The sequence below is a fragment of the Polyodon spathula genome, chromosome 17, assembly GCF_017654505.1.
Source record: "Polyodon spathula isolate WHYD16114869_AA chromosome 17, ASM1765450v1, whole genome shotgun sequence".
NCBI lineage: Eukaryota > Metazoa > Chordata > Actinopteri > Acipenseriformes > Polyodontidae > Polyodon > Polyodon spathula.
The window spans coordinates 19,820,771-19,842,021 of record NC_054550.1 but is presented as its reverse complement, the minus strand read 5'-3'; positions in this window follow the sequence as shown (position 1 = coordinate 19,842,021).

Here is a 21,251-nt window from a genome sequence, read left to right as displayed (position 1 = left end):
GTTACTAGATCACCGATTCGCTTATTGTCCCATCGATCGAGAATGATTGACGCTAGCTCGAAATACAAGGGTGAAAAGATTGTGCCTAAATTAAAAGACGAAATAAATAAAGAAATAAAAAACTAAATACATTTGTAAATAAATCACGAAATTGATTGCCTTAAAAAAAATCTCGGTCTAAGCATCAGACCGCGCGAGACAAGTACCACATTGTATTAACATGATTTAAAAAAAAAGAAAAAAGAAAGAAATGGGGTTTTGAACCGGATCATGAGATTTCGCTGTATAAAATGGATCAGGCTCGGATTCCACTCACCCGTCATTGTCATCCAACAGTGGTGCTGTACGCACGTACCGAGGCAAATTAACCAATGGAAATAAATTATGCGACGTGATTCAGCTGCTGTATTTCAAACCGTTATTTTTATCATCGGAAGTGCATACTAATACTAAAGAAAAAAATAAACGAAGACAGGACATTAACAATCCATAGTGACTTTTTATAAACAGCCCCAGAGCTAAAAACTGGAGCTTTTACCTGCTGAGCAGAGTGGAATAAAGGCCAAGATTAACAGATTCGCCAGATTCGAACGGTGAGCAAAATAATCTGTTATACAATGACATTAGAAATGCGTGTAGCAAAGGAGAAGCCATACTAATGGGGATTTCAACTTCCCCCATATAAAATGGGAAAACCCGGTGGGTAGCACGAAGGATGAAATTGAAATGGTGGAAATGGCAAATGACAGCTTCCTAACACAATTTGTCAAGGCACCCACTAGAGGGGAGGCATGCCTTGATTTAGTCTTTTCAAATAACGAAGACAGAATAACTAAAACAGAGGTCAGAGAACCACTGGCAAACTCAGACCACAACATGGTCTCATTTGAAGTGTTTTTTAAAGCCCCAAAAGTAAAGACTAAAGCTAAGGTTTACAATTTTAGAAAAGAAAACTATGAAGGTATGAAACAGAGACTAACAGAAGTAGACTGGAGTAAAATAGAGAAAACACCCACAGAAGAAGGATGGTTGTTCTTCAAAAATGTAGTACTAGAGGCGCAAAACAATTACATCCCTAAAGTAGACAAATCTAAATGTAAAACTAAATTGCCAAAATGGTTTAATAGATCAATTAAAAAAAATATTCAGCGAAAAAAGGCACTTTATAGAGCATTAAAAAAAGACCAAAAAGAAAGTACGCAGAAAGAGTACACAGAACTGCAAAACGCAAGTCAAAAAGGAAGTTAGAAAGGCCAAGAGAGGAATAGAATTGAACATTGCTAAGGGAGCTAAAACCAATTCCAAAATGTTTTTCCAATATTACAACAGCAAGAGAACATTCAAAGAGGAGATTAAATGTTTAAGAGATACAAATGGCAAAATCGTAGATGAAGAAAAAAATAGCAAATATATTAAATGATTACTTTTCACAAGTTTTTACAAAGGAAGATACTGACAACATGCCCCACATGTCATCCAGTTCCTATCCAGTTTTAAATAACTTTAGCATAACTGAGGCAGAAGTGTTAAAGGAACTAGGAGCTCTTAAAATAAACAAATCCCCTGGGCCGGATGAGATCCTCCCAGTAGTACTCAAAGAAATGAAAGAAGTAATTTACAAACCGCTAACCAAGATCATGCAGCAGTCTCTTGACACAGGGGTGGTACCGACAGACTGGAAAATTGCAAACGTAATACCGATCCACAAAAAGGGAAACAAAACTGAACCAGGTAACTACAGACCAGTAAGCCTGACTTCTATTATATGCAAACTTATGGAAACTATAATAAGATCCAAAATGGAAAATTACCTATATGGTAGCAGGGTCCTGGGAGACAGTCAACATGGTTTTAGGAAAGGGAGATCGTGTCTAACTAACTTGCTTGATTTTTTTGAGGATGCAACATCGATAATGGATAATTGCAAAGCATATGACATGGTTTATTTAGATTTCCAAAAAGCTTTTGACAAAGTCCCGCACAAAAGATTAATTCTCAAACTGAACGCAGTTGGGATTCAAGGAAACACATGTACATGGATTAGGGAGTGGTTAACATGTAGAAAACAGAAAGTACTGATTAGAGGAAAAACCTCAGAATGGAGTGTGGTAACCAGTGGTGTACCACAGGGATCAGTATTAGGTCCTCTGCTATTCCTAATCTACATTAATGATTTAGATTCTGGTATAGTAAGCAAACTTGTTAAATTTGCAGACGACACAAAAGTAGGAGGAGTGGCAAACACTGTTGTAGCAGCAAAGGTCATTCAAAATGATCTAGACAAGACTAGATTCAGAACTGGGCAGACACATGGCAAATGACATTTAATAGAGAAAAGTGTAAGGTACTGCACGCAAGAAATAAAAATGTACATTATAACTATCATATGGGAGATACTGAAATTGGAGAAGGAATCTATGAAAAAGACCTAGGAGTTTTTGTTGACTCAGAAATGTCTTCATCTAGACAATGTGGGGAAGCTATAAAAAAGGCTAACAAGATGCTCGGATACATTGTGAAAAGTGTTGAATTTAAATCAAGGGAAGTAATGTTAAAACTGTACAATGCACTAGTAAGACCTCATCTTGAATATTGTGTGCAGTTCTGGTCACCTCGCTATAAAAAAGATATTGCTGCTCTAGAAAGAGTGCAAAGAAGAGTGACCAGAATTATTCCGGGCTTAAAAGGCATGTCATATGCAGACAGGCTAAAATAATTTAATCTGTTCAGTCTTGAACAAAGAAGACTACGTGGCGACCTAATTCAAGCATTCAAAATTCTAAAAGGTATTGACAGTGTCGACCCAAGGGACTTTTACAACCTGAAAAAAGAAACAAGGACCAGGGGTCACAAATGGAGATTAGACAATGGGGCATTCAGAACAGAAAATAGGAGGCACTTTTTTACACAGAGAATTGTGAGGGTCTGGAATCAACTCCCCAGTAATGTTGTTGAAGCTGACACCCTGGGATCCTTCAAGAAGCTGCTTGATGAGATTCTGGGATCAGTAAGCTACTAACAACCAAACGAGCAAGATGGGCCGAATGGCCTCCTCTCGTTTGTAAAATTTCTTATGTTCTTATGTTCTTAACAACAATTAACTTCCGCATAATAAGCTGTTAAACGCCTATGTTGTATTTTATTCCATTTATTGTTGTTACACACCGTGTTGTTATGAATGAGGTTATGTGCAACAATGCAAGTAGTTATGAGTGTGTTTCGCCCCAGTATGACTAGATATACCACAAGCAACGTTATGCCAGCCTAATATACTACCTACACCCCCAAGATCCTTTGGGTAGCATATCATTGCAATAACCCCCATCATATCAGGAGTCACAGCACCAGTATTCAGAACCTGGCTCATTACATCCAAAAACCTCTCTCCATAATCTCTGGTAATTCACTCTGTGTTATGGGTCAAATACTCAAACAAATACTGCAAAGACTGATAACATGGTAAGAAGCTTAAAGTGCGGATTAGCCCAGTGGATGTGGCTGAAGCAGAGCTAAGCAGATGTGAAATACTAGCACATCGACCATGTCTAGCACAAGAGAACCTTCCTGGGGTCTTTTGTGATTCGAGGATGTTATTAAGCAACTCCAGAGAGCCTTATGAGACATATGTCCTCTATATATATATTGGTAAAGCACATCCACCATTAGAACAACACTTTGAAATGGCATAATCTGGTCATTTAGATGACATTTATTTAAATATTCAACATTGTGTGGATACAAGTATGAAAAAAGCCACAGTTTAAATTGACAGTAAATTAGAAATTAGGATTAATTTCAGTAAATTGTAGATTATTCACTCAACATTTCATAGAGGGTAAAAAATTTGATTTTTTGGTATTTATCTATTGAGTCTCTGTGAGCTGTAATGTTCTTGTGTGAAAGGCTGCAGTGCTTTTGATGTGTAAATAGAATGCTGTGTAATTATTCTCAAGAATAAATATCGGCATGAGAACTAAAGCACACTGATAGCACCAGGAAAAATGTTTATGGTCTGTTATCCTGTTATTAGCTAATTGCTGAACAGTCTACTCGAAGGAAACACATAGACGTAGCTTTAAAATGACCATGCTGTTCTGTGTCCTGTGCTATACCAGACCATTCTTTTGAAAGGTAATTCACATTCTATTCTCATTGTTAAGAAGCCAAAACATCTCAGTAAATCTTGCCTAATATGAGTTACTGTCAAGTTGTATGTCTCACAATTTCCTACAAGCCAAAACTTTGGAAGCAACAAAAGATTTGCACAACAACAAGGGTGAGGGTTTGATTGTCCATTTTCCTCAGTCAGACCTCTTACTTAATATTTTGATATCCCTGAATATATTATCGTCTCCTCTTTAAAAATACACAAACATTTTAATGAGCAGTCTGTCGTACAAGTTCAGTAGTATCCCAAATATGATCCAATACGGAATGACTGGGTTGGCAGGGGTGAGGCCCTGCACGTGTAAATAAGATGGTCTTGTTTTGTTTGTAAAGAAAATATGTTTAATTTGAAAGTTTTTGGAAAATAAAGTTTGTATTAAATATGGCAGGGCTGAGAGGTTAGAATTCACTACCTTTCCAATTCAAATTCATGTGCAGCATGTGACCAGGTGTTGACTGACTAATTGGTTATCAAATAACCATGGCCACAGGTCTTTGAAAGGGAGCTGAAAGCTCCTTCATCTACCAGCTTGAAGCTCATGACTGTGTGCCTTAACCAGGGTGAGTGGACCAAATAATACACAGGAACGATCATGTGTATAACAGGATTCCAGTGTTTAGCATAGGGATTAATTTGGGGGATTTTAATCCCAGAAAAGTATATTTTAGTTGATGTCAAGGAGAAGGTTCCTGGAGTGGGACATCCCTTTTAGTGGGAGCAGTGCTCGGCCGATGTTTGGCCAGCTTTGCATGCCTTTTTGTATTTATGATGACGTGTATGTCCCGCTGCACCAGGGCTACCATTGCTGGTTCTGCACCTGCCTGTTTTCTGTTTATAGAACCTGGACGCCTGAGAGGCGTTTTCAACCTTAGCCTCTGTGTCTCTCTCGTCTGTCAGAGGATACCCACACAGTAACAGAACACCCCTGTTACACTGGGTGTGACATTTCTCTTTATTTTACCCGCAAAGATAGGTTTCTGGCTAAGGACTGCCAAGGACAACACTACCTTGAATATTGTACCAGCCTTTGTAGTCACACTTCAGGAAACAATTCAGGGGTAAAATATAGAACAGTGGCAGATCTTATACAGCCACCCCATTTCACTGTACAGTATTTCATTCCATGTAGCAATCCTAATAAGTGGGCCAGTATATCACCCCTGTGAGGGAAACCCCACCAGGCTTAGAAACACTAAAAGAAAATGTTTAGTCGAAACATGTAATTGAGTTGAAGTTTCTTTCAGTATCTATAAATTCCTCATTATTGAGTGTTTAGGGTTGTAAATGATTAATAAAAAGTTAAAGGGCTATGGTATTTAGATCTGCCACTGATAGACCCTACTGGGTAAACATGTATTTGATTTTTTTAATATTCTTTTTTTTGTAGCCATTACTGCTAATTATTTTTTCAGTCTTGTGCAAATATGTGTTTCAATAGCGCCTCCTGTAGGCAATTTTGTTACTGCAACACTTCTTCCAAAACTCAGCACATGTCAGCTAGATATGTCACAACGTGTGTCAAGCGACTTTGTAGCAGCTTTGTATTTTTATTTTTTGCCCTTGGGAAAAACAGGAGGACTTGTAACGGATCTCCTCCTAGCGACTCATCAGTTAATAATGCTGATATCATCATAAGAACTCACTTGCCTCTTCACTAGAGGACCTGCTCTTTAATTGACTGCAATCATCTTTGAACCATATGTATACTTAGTTTCATAATGTTTAAAGGCTAAATTTTTCAAATACCATTTTATTTCTTCGCTTTTTATTCGTTTTTGAATCATAAATAATTACATTTGAAGCTACTTACTAAGATCAATACAGTACTCCAAAAATGACATGTAATTCCCTTTCCAGCAGGACTGGAAAGTATTTGCTAAACTGAGATCCTGAATTATTATTATTATCCCCACACACGGGGAAGGGTCCAAGTTTGGTAACAGCTGTGGTAAATAGTTACCACACCACAATGTTTTGTTTTGTTTTTTTCTCACCAAAATAAAGCTAAATCCTTCCATCTAGTGGGGAAAAGGAAATCTACAACCTCTCTCGATAATTCCTCCTTCAGTATCATGCTTGACTGTAACATTTATAACCTAAAGCATTTACTGATACGTGCGTGTTAGCAAAATAAAATAATAAATGGTTTAATACATATTATAGATATATACATATTCATTTTAATATACATATAATATACATATAGATATGTAATGTGTACCAATTCACCCAATTGGTTTCACTTTAAAATTGTAGCCAGTCTAAGTCAGATCAGGACAGTTACTCACTGAAGAAAATGAATAATTATCAGGTTCTTTATGAGTCAGGAAAAAATATCTAAAACCAGGGAATATAATACCCAAGAAAGGCACAGAACCAAAACTATCTAGTTAAATAAAGTTATTATAAGTTTACTATTCTAGATTAAATACAAAAAATCTATGCAGATCAGCAAATGGCACAGGCTCAATAAATAGAAGAGAATCACACATCTATAGCACCAATGGAATAATATAAATATCCAGACTTAGTAGATATCTAAATATATATTTTGATAGCCTGATTGAATGGCTAAGGTCTCTATAAATAGACATGACACAAACAGTAACACAGGCAATGCACCTACAAGTATAGTACAGTTGATTAGTATACAAACACCACACTGATAGCTATATAGGAAACTGGTTAATTAGAGACATGTAAAATACAGATACAATCAAATAGGAGTCACATTTAAAAATGGGGCTCTGAGCAACAATGATTTAAAGGGGTGGGGGGCTTCAGCAAGTCTTCAGAAAATATCCAAATACAGCCAGTCGTACTCATTTGGCTAAATCATAAAGCAAGCTAAGAAATTTAGCAAAGCTGCAGATAACCAGCAAACATATATCCCAATCTATTACACACCCAATTCCCTTTCATTTTTCTTTCTGAGGATACCAAAAGCACTTGTGCTTCTTTCCCCTCTTTCACAAAAATCCAAAAGGGCTTTTCACACTACACCACCAAAAACCAGTTTGAAGCAAGCTGCCCTGCCCTCACAGTGGTTTTGAAGCAAGCAGCCTGTCCTCTCAATGGTTTGAAGCAAGCAGCCCCGCCCTGTCAGTTTTTTAATTACTGCATGGTAGTACTGTGATTGTTCCACTGTGTTATGTTGTGAACCAGAGTTTTAAAACTGACAGACAGCAAATGGTTATCATAAAAGTGTACTGGTTCTTAAAATGAAGGGCTATATAAGAAGGATAAACACTGAAACTGATTAGAAGGCCTCTTTGTTGTTCTCCAAGTTGCTGCATTTACATTGTAGATGCTGTAACGAATTGCTGTAAATGAGATACTGGTTTAGCAGACATATTTAATTAAGTAAACATTTATTTAAATGTTTTTGGAATTAAAAGTATAAATGCAAAACTGACTTTTTTGTGAACATGCTGTGAAAATATCCCAACGTATAAATCCGCCGAATTTAATACCAGCCAAAATTGCCCGTTATACGGTATAAACTTAAAGCAAATCTTTATCCTGACACCTTCAGGCATGTCAAAGTTTGTAGGTGGCACTGTACATCTGACTGGTGCCTTTTAAGCGTGCATATTTTTGGATGAAGTCTGCTGCCATCTGGTAATGTATGTTATTTTTCAGCATGCTATGTAGTAAGCATTGGTCTCAATCAGTACACTGTAATTTACACTGTTAAGTTTGCTCTTATTACACTGGATTGGTGGCTGGTTCGTGGAAAAAAACAAAAAAACAAAAAGACATTAGCACATTTTATTAGCAGTTTGTGTGTGCGTGCATGCGTGCGTGCGTGCGTGCGCGTGTGTGTGTGTTTTTGGGGGGAGGGGTGTCAAGTACCACAGACAAGAGGAAGTGGGCGCGGCCCAAAAAGTTTGCGAAACGCTGGTTTAGAAGCAAGCTGCCCCACTCTCTCATGTACACGGGGTTAAGGGTCCTTTATATTTTTTAAAATTGTAAAAAACTGACATACACTCTAAGGGGGTCTAGAGAAAAACATCTTTAAAGCATGGCTACCTTTTCTGCTGTAAGTTGACCATGGCTGACTCCAATCTAAAAGCTTTACAATCTATTGTAATTGAAAAGCGTGACTCTCTCTCTCTCTCTCTCTCTCTCTCTCTCTCTCTCTCTCTCTCTCTCTCTCTCTCTCTCTCTCTCTCTCCTTCTGTTTTTCCATGTTTTCTTGTCTTGTGTGTGAGGCATTATTGGCTCTGTTCATGTGCATGCAGATGTATCAGTGTCTCTTGTGTTCTATTTTTCTGAAAACTAGAAAATTCAAAAAATAAACTTTGAAAAAAAATCGCAACATCAGGAGAGGTGACACAACCACATATTAAGTGTCTATTAAAAGAAAAAGTGCATAGCTATCATTTGAATAAAGGGTACATCAATCACACGTATATAACAGAGTATAATGTAGCGTTACATATATATTCTCACATCAGTTGCTCATGCATGTACAGCAAATGTCATACCATATAGCCTAAATGAGCGTTTCACCTTTTATTTTAATAACTGATTAATAGTTTTTAAAATGTTGGTAAAACATGTTCTCATCCTCCTGTGAAAGTTCAGTTTTTAGTAAGTTAAATATATAATTATTTTCCAATATTTAAATATTCATTTACGAAGGTCCAATTGTTGTGGGAACAAGTTATTGCAATATCCACATTTGTAACACTTTCCAACAACCCTGAAGCACCACACGCATCTTTAGTAGTAAAGTCATTCTTTCGTATTGTTGGCTGTGTTTAGATCCACCACCTAGAGATCATTAAATAGCAGATTACCCAAAAACCTCTGAGATACCGAAGTAAATGTGTTGTTTTTCATATTTGTTACCATAGTGATCAAATAGCCTGACATCCCCTTTTCTGTGAGGATTTCTGTCATATGGCTAACTTGAACATTTAAATTTCTGAAAACAAATGTGACAATACATGTATCCATGACGGGGTAGGCCCACCCCTATGTATTATTTGGATTTAAAATGTATTGTTTTGTGTATTTAAAAGCAGGTGATTGTTATTGTTGTTTTACAGCATGGATGGGGTTCATATTCCCCATCCAGCTAAACGCATGCACAATGTCGACAAATTACCAGTTTGGTTGAGTGATTACCAATTTCGATATAAAGTGCTGATCAGCTGCTCAAAAAGGGAAGAGGATAGTGGAGACAGGAACATGTCGAACTAAGTTAAACAAATGGACAGTACAGCACTCAGAGAACCACTACCCCTGCACAGCACTCAGAGAACCACTACCCCTGCATAGCACTCGGAGAACCACTACCCCTGCACAGCACTCAGAGAACCACTACCCCTGCACAGCACTCAGAGAACCACTACCCCTGCACAGCACTCGGAGAACCACTACCCCTGCACAGCACTCGGAGAACCACTACCCCTGCACAGCACTCGGAGAACCACTACCCCTGCACAGCACTCGGAGAACCACTACCCCTGCACAGCACTCGGAGAACCACTACCCCTGCACAGCACTCGGAGAACCACTACCCCTGCACAGCACTCGGAGAACCACTACCCCTGCACAGCACTCGGAGAACCACTACCCCTGCACAGCACTCGGAGAACCACTACCCCTGCACAGCACTCGGAGAACCACTACCCCTGCACAGCACTCGGAGAACCACTACCCCTGCACAGCACTGGGAGCACCACTACCCCTGCACAGCACTCGGAGAACCACTACCCCTGCATAGCACTCGGAGAACCACTACCCCTGCATAGCACTCGGAGAACCACTACCCCTGCATAGCACTCGGAGAACCACTACCCCTGCATAGCACTCGGAGAACCACTACCCCTGCATAGCACTCGGAGAACCACTACCCCTGCATAGCACTGGGAGAACCACTACCCCTGCACAGCACTCGGAGAACCACTACCCCTGCATAGCACTCGGAGAACCACTACCCCTGCATAGCACTCGGAGAACCACTACCCCTGCATAGCACTCGGAGAACCACTACCCCTGCATAGCACTCGGAGAACCACTACCCCTGCATAGCACTCGGAGAACCACTACCCCTGCATAGCACTCGGAGAACCACTACCCCTGCATAGCACTCGGAGAACCACTACCCCTGCACAGCACTCGGAGCACCACTACCCCTGCACAGCACTCGGAGAACCACTACCCCTGCACAGCACTCGGAGAACCACTACCCCTGCATAGCACTCGGAGAACCACTACCCCTGCACAGCACTCGGAGCAACCACTACCCCTGCATAGCACTCGGAGAACCACTACCCCTGCATAGCACTCGGAGAACCACTACCCCTGCATAGCACTCGGAGAACCACTACCCCTGCATAGCACTCGGAGAACCACTACCCCTGCATAGCACTCGGAGAACCACTACCCCTGCATAGCACTCGGAGAACCACTACCCCTGCACAGCACTCGGAGAACCACTACCCCTGCACAGCACTCAGAGAACCACTACGGAGAACCACTACCCCTGCATAGCACTCGGAGAACCACTACCCCTGCATAGCACTCGGAGAACCACTACCCCTGCACAGCACTCGGAGAACCACTACCCCTGCACAGCACTCACCACTACCCCTGGAGAACCACTACCCCTGCACAGCACTCGGAGAACCACTACCCCTGCACAGCACTCGGAGAACCACTACCCCTGCACAGCACTCGGAGAACCACTACCCCTGCACAGCACTCGGAGAACCACTACCCCTGCACAGCACTCGGAGAACCACTACCCCTGCACAGCACTCGGAGAACCACTACCCCTGCACAGCACTCGGAGAACCACTACCCCTGCACAGCACTCGGAGAACCACTACCCCTGCACAGCACTCGGAGAACCACTACCCCTGCACAGCACTCGGAGAACCACTACCCCTGCACAGCACTCGGAGAACCACTACCCCTGCACAGCACTCGGAGAACCACTACCCCTGCACAGCACTCGGAGAACCACTACCCCTGCACAGCACTCGGAGAACCACTACCCCTGCACAGCACTCGGAGAACCACTACCCCTGCACAGCACTCGGAGAACCACTACCCCTGCATAGCACTCGGAGAACCACTACCCCTGCATAGCACTCGGAGAACCACTACCCCTGCACAGCACTCGGAGCACCACTACCCCTGCACAGCACTGGGAGCACCACTACCCCTGCACAGCACTCGGAGAACCACTACCCCTGCACAGCACTGGGAGCACCACTACCCCTGGAGAACCACTACCCCTGCATAGCAGCACCACTAGCACCGGGAGAACCACTACCCCTGCACAGCACTCGGAGAACCACTACCCCTGCATAGCACTCGGAGAACCACTACCCCTGCATAGCACTCGGAGAACCACTACCCCTGCATAGCACTCGGAGAACCACTACCCCTGCACAGCACTCGGAGCACCACTACCCCTGCACAGCACTCGGAGCACCACTACCCCTGCACAGCACTCAGCACCACTACCCCTGCACAGCACTGAGAGCACCACTACCCCTGCACAGCACTCGGAGCACCACTACCCCTGCACAGCACTCGGAGAACCACTACCCCTGCACAGCACTCGGAGCACCACTACCCCTGCACAGCACTCGGAGAACCACTACCCCTGCACAGCACTCGGAGAACCACTACCCCTGCATAGCACTCAGAGAACCACTACCCCTGCATAGCACTCAGAGAACCACTACCCCTGCATAGCACTCAGAGAACCACTACCCCTGCATAGCACTCAGAGAACCACTACCCCTGCACAGCACTCGGAGAACCACTACCCCTGCACAGCACTCGGAGAACCACTACCCCTGCACAGCACTCGGAGAACCACTACCCCTGCACAGCACTCGGAGAACCACTACCCCTGCACAGCACTCGGAGAACCACTACCCCTGCACAGCACTCGGAGAACCACTACCCCTGCACAGCACTCGGAGAACCACTACCCCTGCACACTGGGAGAACCACTACCCCTGCACAGCACTCGGAGAACCACTACCCCTGCACAGCACTCGGAGAACCACTACCCCTGCACAGCACTCGGAGAACCACTACCCCTGCACAGCACTCGGAGAACCACTACCCCTGCACAGCACTCGGAGAACCACTACCCCTGCACAGCACTCGGAGAACCACTACCCCTGCACAGCACTCGGAGAACCACTACCCCTGCACAGCACTCGGAGAACCACTACCCCTGCACAGCACTCGGAGAACCACTACCCCTGCACAGCACTCGGAGAACCACTACCCCTGCACAGCACTCGGAGAACCACTACCCCTGCACAGCACTGGGAGCACCACTACCCCTGCATAGCACTCGGAGAACCACTACCCCTGCACAGCACTCGGAGAACCACTACCCCTGCACAGCACTCGGAGAACCACTACCCCTGCATAGCACTCGGAGAACCACTACCCCTGCACAGCACTCAGAGAACCACTACCCCTGCACAGCACTCGGAGAACCACTACCCCTGCACAGCACTCGGAGAACCACTACCCCTGCATAGCACTCGGAGAACCACTACCCCTGCACAGCACTCGGAGAACCACTACCCCTGCATAGCACTCGGAGAACCACTACCCCTGCATAGCACTCGGAGAACCACTACCCCTGCATAGCACTCGGAGAACCACTACCCCTGCATAGCACTCGGAGAACCACTACCCCTGCATAGCACTCGGAGAACCACTACCCCTGCATAGCACTCGGAGAACCACTACCCCTGCATAGCACTCGGAGAACCACTACCCCTGCACAGCACTCGGAGCACCACTACCCCTGCATAGCACTCGGAGAACCACTACCCCTGCACAGCACTCGGAGCACCACTACCCCTGCATAGCACTCGGAGAACCACTACCCCTGCATAGCACTCGGAGAACCACTACCCCTGCACAGCACTGGGAGCACCACTACCCCTGCACAGCACTCGGAGAACCACTACCCCTGCACAGCACTGGGAGCACCACTACCCCTGCACAGCACTCGGAGAACCACTACCCCTGCATAGCACTCGGAGAACCACTACCCCTGCACAGCACTCGGAGAACCACTACCCCTGCACAGCACTCGGAGAACCACTACCCCTGCATAGCACTCGGAGAACCACTACCCCTGCACAGCACTCGGAGAACCACTACCCCTGCATAGCACTCGGAGAACCACTACCCCTGCATAGCACTCGGAGAACCACTACCCCTGCATAGCACTCGGAGAACCACTACCCCTGCACAGCACTCGGAGAACCACTACCCCTGCATAGCACTCGGAGAACCACTACCCCTGCATAGCACTCGGAGAACCACTACCCCTGCACAGCACTCGGAGAACCACTACCCCTGCACAGCACTGGGAGAACCACTACCCCTGCACAGCACTCGGAGAACCACTACCCCTGCACAGCACTCGGAGAACCACTACCCCTGCACAGCACTCGGAGAACCACTACCCCTGCACAGCACTCGGAGAACCACTACCCCTGCACAGCACTCGGGAGAACCACTACCCCTGCACAGCACTCGGAGAACCACTACCCCTGCACAGCACTCGGAGAACCACTACCCCTGCACCCTGCAGCACTCGGAGAACCACTACCCCTGCACAGCACTCGGAGAACCACTACCCCTGCACAGCACTCGGAGAACCACTACCCCTGCACAGCACTCGGAGAACCACTACCCCTGCACAGCACTCGGAGAACCACTACCCCTGCACAGCACCAGGAGCACTACCCCTGAGCACCCGGAGCCACTACCCCTGCACAGCACTCGGAGAACCACTACCCCTGCAGCACCGGGAGCACCACTACCCCTGCACAGCACTCGGAGAACCACTACCCCTGCACAGCACTCGGAGAACCACTACCCCTGCACAGCACTCGGAGAACCACTACCCCTGCACAGCACTCGGAGAACCACTACCCCTGCATAGCACTCGGAGAACCACTACCCCTGCATAGCACTCGGAGAACCACTACCCCTGCATAGCACTCGGAGAACCACTACCCCTGCATAGCACTCGGAGAACCACTACCCCTGCATAGCACTCGGAGAACCACTACCCCTGCATAGCACTCGGAGAACCACTACCCCTGCATAGCACTCGGAGAACCACTACCCCTGCACAGCACTCGGAGAACCACTACCCCTGCATAGCACTCGGAGAACCACTACCCCTGCACAGCACTCGGAGAACCACTACCCCTGCATAGCACTCGGAGAACCACTACCCCTGCATAGCACTCGGAGAACCACTACCCCTGCATAGCACTCGGAGAACCACTACCCCTGCATAGCACTCGGAGAACCACTACCCCTGCACAGCACTCGGAGAACCACTACCCCTGCACAGCACTCGGAGAACCACTACCCCTGCACAGCACTCGGAGAACCACTACCCCTGCATAGCACTCGGAGAACCACTACCCCTGCACAGCACTGGGAGCACCACTACCCCTGCACAGCACTCGGAGAACCACTACCCCTGCACAGCACTCGGAGAACCACTACCCCTGCACAGCACTCGGAGAACCACTACCCCTGCACAGCACTCGGAGAACCACTACCCCTGCACAGCACTGGGAGCACCACTACCCCTGCACAGCACTCAGAGAACCACTACCCCTGCACAGCACTCGGAGAACCACTACCCCTGCAGCACTCGGAGAACCACTACCCCTGCACAGCACTCGGAGAACCACTACCCCTGCACAGCACTCGGAGAACCACTACCCCTGCACAGCACTCGGAGAACCACTACCCCTGCACAGCACTGGGAGCACCACTACCCCTGCACAGCACTCGGAGAACCACTACCCCTGCACAGCACTCGGAGAACCACTACCCCTGCACAGCACTCGGAGCACCACTACCCCTGCACAGCACTCGGAGAACCACTACCCCTGCATAGCACTCGGAGCACCACTACCCCTGCACAGCACTCGGAGAACCACTACCCCTGCACAGCACTCTACCCCTGCACAGCACTCAGAGCACCGGGAGCACCACTACCCCTGCACAGCACTCGGAGAACGCCACTACCCCTGCACAGCACTCGGGAGAACCACTACCCCTGCACAGCACTGGGAGCACCACTACCCCTGCACAGCACTCGGAGCACCACTACCCCTGCACAGCACTCGGAGAACCACTACCCCTGCACAGCACTCGGAGAACCACTACCCCTGCACAGCACTCGGAGAACCACTACCCCTGCACAGCACTCGGAGAACCACTACCCCTGCACAGCACTGGGAGCACCACTACCCCTGCATAGCACTCGGAGAACCACTACCCCTGCATAGCACTCGGAGAACCACTACCCCTGCACAGCACTCGAACCACTACCCCTGCACAGCACTCGGAGCACCACTACCCCTGCATAGCACTCGGAGAACCACTACCCCTGCACAGCACTCGGAGAACCACTACCCCTGCACAGCACTCGGAGAACCACTACCCCTGCATAGCACTCGGAGAACCACTACCCCTGCACAGCACTCGGAGAACCACTACCCCTGCATAGCACTCGGAGAACCACTACCCCTGCATAGCACTCGGAGAACCACTACCCCTGCATAGCACTCGGAGAACCACTACCCCTGCATAGCACTCGGAGAACCACTACCCCTGCACAGCACTACCCCTGCACAGGAGAACCACTACCCCTGCACAGCACTCGGAGAACCACTACCCCTGCATAGCACTCGGAGAACCACTACCCCTGCATAGCACTCGGAGAACCACTACCCCTGCATAGCACTCGGAGAACCACTACCCCTGCACAGCACTCGGAGAACCACTACCCCTGCACAGCACTCGGAGCACCACTACCCCTGCACAGCACTCGGAGAACCACTACCCCTGCACAGCACTCGGAGAACCACTACCCCTGCATAGCACTCGGAGAACCACTACCCCTGCATAGCACTCGGAGAACCACTACCCCTGCACAGCACTGGGAGCACCACTACCCCTGCACAGCACTCGGAGCACCACTACCCCTGCACAGCACTCGGAGAACCACTACCCCTGCACAGCACTCGGAGCACCACTACCCCTGCACAGCACTCGGAGAACCACTACCCCTGCATAGCACTCGGAGAACCACTACCCCTGCATAGCACTCGGAGAACCACTACCCCTGCACAGCACTGGGAGCACCACTACCCCTGCACAGCACTCGGAGCACCACTACCCCTGCATAGCACTCGGAGAACCACTACCCCTGCACAGCACTCGGAGAACCACTACCCCTGCATAGCACTCGGAGAACCACTACCCCTGCATAGCACTCGGAGAACCACTACCCCTGCACAGCACTCGGAGAACCACTACCCCTGCACAGCACTCGGAGAACCACTACCCCTGCATAGCACTCGGAGAACCACTACCCCTGCACAGCACTCGGAGAACCACTACCCCTGCACAGCACTCGGAGAACCACTACCCCTGCACACTCGGAGAACCACTACCCCTGCACAGCACTCGGAGAACCACTACCCCTGCACAGCACTGGGAGCACCACTACCCCTGCACAGCACTCAGCAGGAGCACCACTACCCCTGCACAGCACTCGGAGCACCACTACCCCTGCACAGCACTCGGAGCACCACTACCCCTGCACAGCACTCGGAGAACCACTACCCCTGCACAGCACTCGGAGAACCACTACCCCTGCATAGCACTCGGAGAACCACTACCCCTGCACAGCACTCGGAGAACCACTACCCCTGCATAGCACTCGGAGAACCACTACCCCTGCATAGCACTCGGAGAACCACTACCCCTGCACAGCACTAGAACCACTACCCCTGCACAGCACTCGGAGAACCACTACCCCTGCACAGCACTGGGAGCACCACTACCCCTGCACAGCACTCGGAGAACCACTACCCCTGCACAGCACTCGGAGAACCACTACCCCTGCACAGCACTCGGAGAACCACTACCCCTGCACAGCACTCGGAGAACCACTACCCCTGCACAGCACTCGGAGCACCACTACCCCTGCACAGAGAACCACTACCCCTGCACAGCACTCGGAGAACCACTACCCCTGCACAGCACTCGGAGAACCACTACCCCTGCACAGCACTCGGAGAACCACTACCCCTGCACAGCACTCGGAGAACCACTACCCCTGCAAAGCACTCGCACAGCAGAGCACCACTACCCCTGCATAGCACTCGGAGAACCACTACCCCTGCATAGCACTCGGAGAACCACTACCCCTGCAAAGCACTCGGAGAACCACTACCCCTGCATAGCACTCGGAGAACCACTACCCCTGCATAGCACTCGGAGAACCACTACCCCTGCACAGCACTCGCACAGCACTCGGAGCACCAACCACTACCCCTGCACAGCACTCGGAGAACCACTACCCCTGCATAGCACTCGGAGAACCACTACCCCTGCACAGCACTCGGAGAACCACTACCCCTGCACAGCACTCGGAGAACCACTACCCCTGCACAGCACTCGGAGAACCACTACCCCTGCATAGCACTCGGAGAACCACTACCCCTGCACAGCACTCGGAGAACCACTACCCCTGCACAGCACTCGGAGAACCACTACCCCTGCACAGCACTCGGAGAACCACTACCCCTGCACAGCACTGGGAGCACCACTACCCCTGCACAGCACTCGGAGAACCACTACCCCTGCACAGCACTCGGAGAACCACTACCCCTGCACAGCACTCGGAGAACCACTACCCCTGCACAGCACTCGGAGCACCACTACCCCTGCACAGCACTCGGAGAACCACTACCCCTGCATAGCACTCGGAGAACCACTACCCCTGCACAGCACTCGGAGAACCACTACCCCTGCACAGCACTCGGAGAACCACTACCCCTGCACAGCACTCGGAGAACCACTACCCCTGCACAGCACTCGGAGAACCACTACCCCTGCATAGCACTCGGAGAACCACTACCCCTGCATAGCACTCGGAGAACCACTACCCCTGCACAGCACTCGGAGAACCACTACCCCTGCATAGCACTCGGAGAACCACTACCCCTGCATAGCACTCAGAGAACCACTACCCCTGCATAGCACTCAGAGAACCACTACCCCTGCACAGCACTCGGAGAACCACTACCCCTGCACAGCACTCGGAGAACCACTACCCCTGCACAGCACTCGGAGAACCACTACCCCTGCACAGCACTCGGAGAACCACTACCCCTGCACAGCACTCGGAGAACCACTACCCCTGCACAGCACTCGGAGAACCACTACCCCTGCACAGCACTCGGAGAACCACTACCCCTGCACAGCACTCGGAGAACCACTACCCCTGCACAGCACTCGGAGAACCACTACCCCTGCACAGCACTCGGAGAACCACTACCCCTGCACAGCACTCGGAGAACCACTACCCCTGCACAGCACTCGGAGCACCACTACCCCTGCACAGCACTCGGAGCACCACTACCCCTGCACAGCACTCGGAGAACCACTACCCCTGCACAGCACTCGGAGCACCACTACCCCTGCACAGCACTCAGAACCACTACCCCTGAGCACTCGGAGAACCACTACCCCTGCACAGCACTCGGGAGCACCACTACCCCTGCACAGCACTCGGAGCACCACTACCCCTGCACAGCACTCGGACCACTACCCCTGCAAGCACAGCCACTACCCCTGCACAGCACTCGGAGAACCACTACCCCTGCATAGCACTCGGAGAACCACTACCCCTGCAGCACTCGGAGCACCACTACCCCTGCACAGAACTGCAGCACCACTACCCCTGCACAGCACTGGGAGCACCACTACCCCTGCACAGCACTCAGAGCACCACTACCCCTGCACAGCACTCGGAGCACCACTACCCCTGCACAGCACTCAGCACCACTACCCCTGCACAGCAGTTAGAGCAACACTACCCCTGCACAGCACTGGAACTCCACTACCCTTGCACAGTACCGAGAGCACCACTACCCCTGCACAGCACCGGGAGCACCACTATCGCTGCCCAGCAATCGGCACTCACCCTGCAGTCCTTGTGAGTGCCTGTATTTTCTGGTCTGATACGTTACCACCAAGCCATCCTGCCACAAACCCCTTCATAATTATCTGATATTACTCCAGTTCTTTCTTTAGAGCACTGGCTTCCTGTTATATTCAATATTGATTTTAATTCTGCTTACTACATAAAAGCCCTTCAGGCAAGGACCTTTAGTTGTTGCTCTTTGCCTTTAGAACTCCGTCCTAAGTCATATCAGGAATGCTGGCATAGTCCAATCTCCTCAATCAAATTTAAAAGAACATGCGTTTCAGTTAGCTTATGTCAGGGATGCGTCAGAAGAACAGGTCTGGCTTGCGCCCCCTGGTGGTAAGACAGCAAGAACTGTACACACCAATTAACCCCTCTATCTCTTCCTACAAGTTCTAGGATCTGGCAAGACACTGGGATGCTCGACCCGACAGACAGCTCCAGACAGTTCCAAATTTTAATGTTCGCACAGTAAAGAAATACAATATTACATAAACAGGCAAGATAAAAATGGCAATAATAAAGGGAGAAAAATACATAAAGTGAAGGCAGTAAAAAAAAAAAAATCCAGAAGAAATAACCGCGCTCAAGCTGGATGTTCTGTGTCCTTTATATAACCTATACAATATAAGTGCTTGGTCCAAACAAAATCAATACAACAAAATTCCACACATGTTTTCAAAATTCTGTTGTGTATCAAAAGTAATCCAACTGCTGCACTCAAGTGCATCCACTACAAGTGTAGCTACTTGATCCACGCAGTCAGTCTCTTCTCACAGTCCCATCACCCAAATTACAGAAGAACAAAAAAAAAACTGCACCGGGAGCACGACTACCTGAAAAATAGTGAAAATCTTCAGTTACAAACTTTCTCTTCATCGGTCCCGGCAGGTTACACAAATGCTTAATTTCCAAGTTGCTATGACTCCAATAACTTAGCTGCTCATCTATTTCACAGTCAATTCACTAACCAACATGCATCGTTCTCCCCAGTGCCTTGAATTATAACCAGTTTATTTCAATAAGCATCTCCCTGCACTGTTCAGTTGCAAACAACAGAGATCCTATTGTTTAGGTCTATTTAGGAAGCAATTACCTTCAACCTTTAATGTAGTTATACCCATAACACTTATTTGAGCTGGATTGATTGGCCAATAGATTTTTTTTTTATTGTAAAGCTCCCTGGGATGCATCACATGAAGAGTGCAGCAGCAGGGCTGGTAGGTGATGGCATGGGCACAATATAATGCTCCTTGCAAAAGAGCCGGCTCTTGCGAGGATCGTATATTGGGCTTATGTCTTCGCGTGTGATCACGTCACCTAACAGCCCTACTGCTGCCTTCCCCGTGCATGCTACACTCTCCCCTACCAGCCTCAAATCCGCCCCGGACTTGCTCACAAGGCTGCATTCCACGTTTTACCGCCCTTGTATTAAGAATAAAATTAATCCCTATTATATACAGTACAGTATATGTAACAAATGAATGCTCTTACCAGTCACACGCGATTTCCGACTCCGTCACCAGTTTTCTGACACAAAGCCCATCTCCTTTCCGACTGCGCGTTAAAAAAAAAGAAAGAAAAAAATCTCTAATGCCAAATCAGTATGTCTTATATTGTGCAGTTACACGGCGCTCCCTCCCGTTCTACCTGACGAAAATTAAGGGGTGCCATGTGTAAAAAAAAAAAGTGTTAATATTTTAAAGTGTCTTTTTTTTGCAGATTTAACTTAAATCTTGTATTTTTTCCACAAATTATGATTTCCATTACATGAGAGTATATGTTAAACTTCATGCTGATTTGAACTCGGCTCTCGCCAAGATAAGCACCAACTAAGACGTAGCTTTACAGTAAACTAATGTGATCCTTCTGCATCTCCATCCATTTGTGTTGCTTTCCATCTGATGATGTAGATATCCTTCTGTCTGGTGTTGATAGCTGAAGTGTAACGCTGGCTCCAGGAATGAGCTTATTTTGCCTCCCCAGCGCATCAACACACACAACGGCTGCGATGCTGGCTCCGGGGATCAACCCAGTGCATCA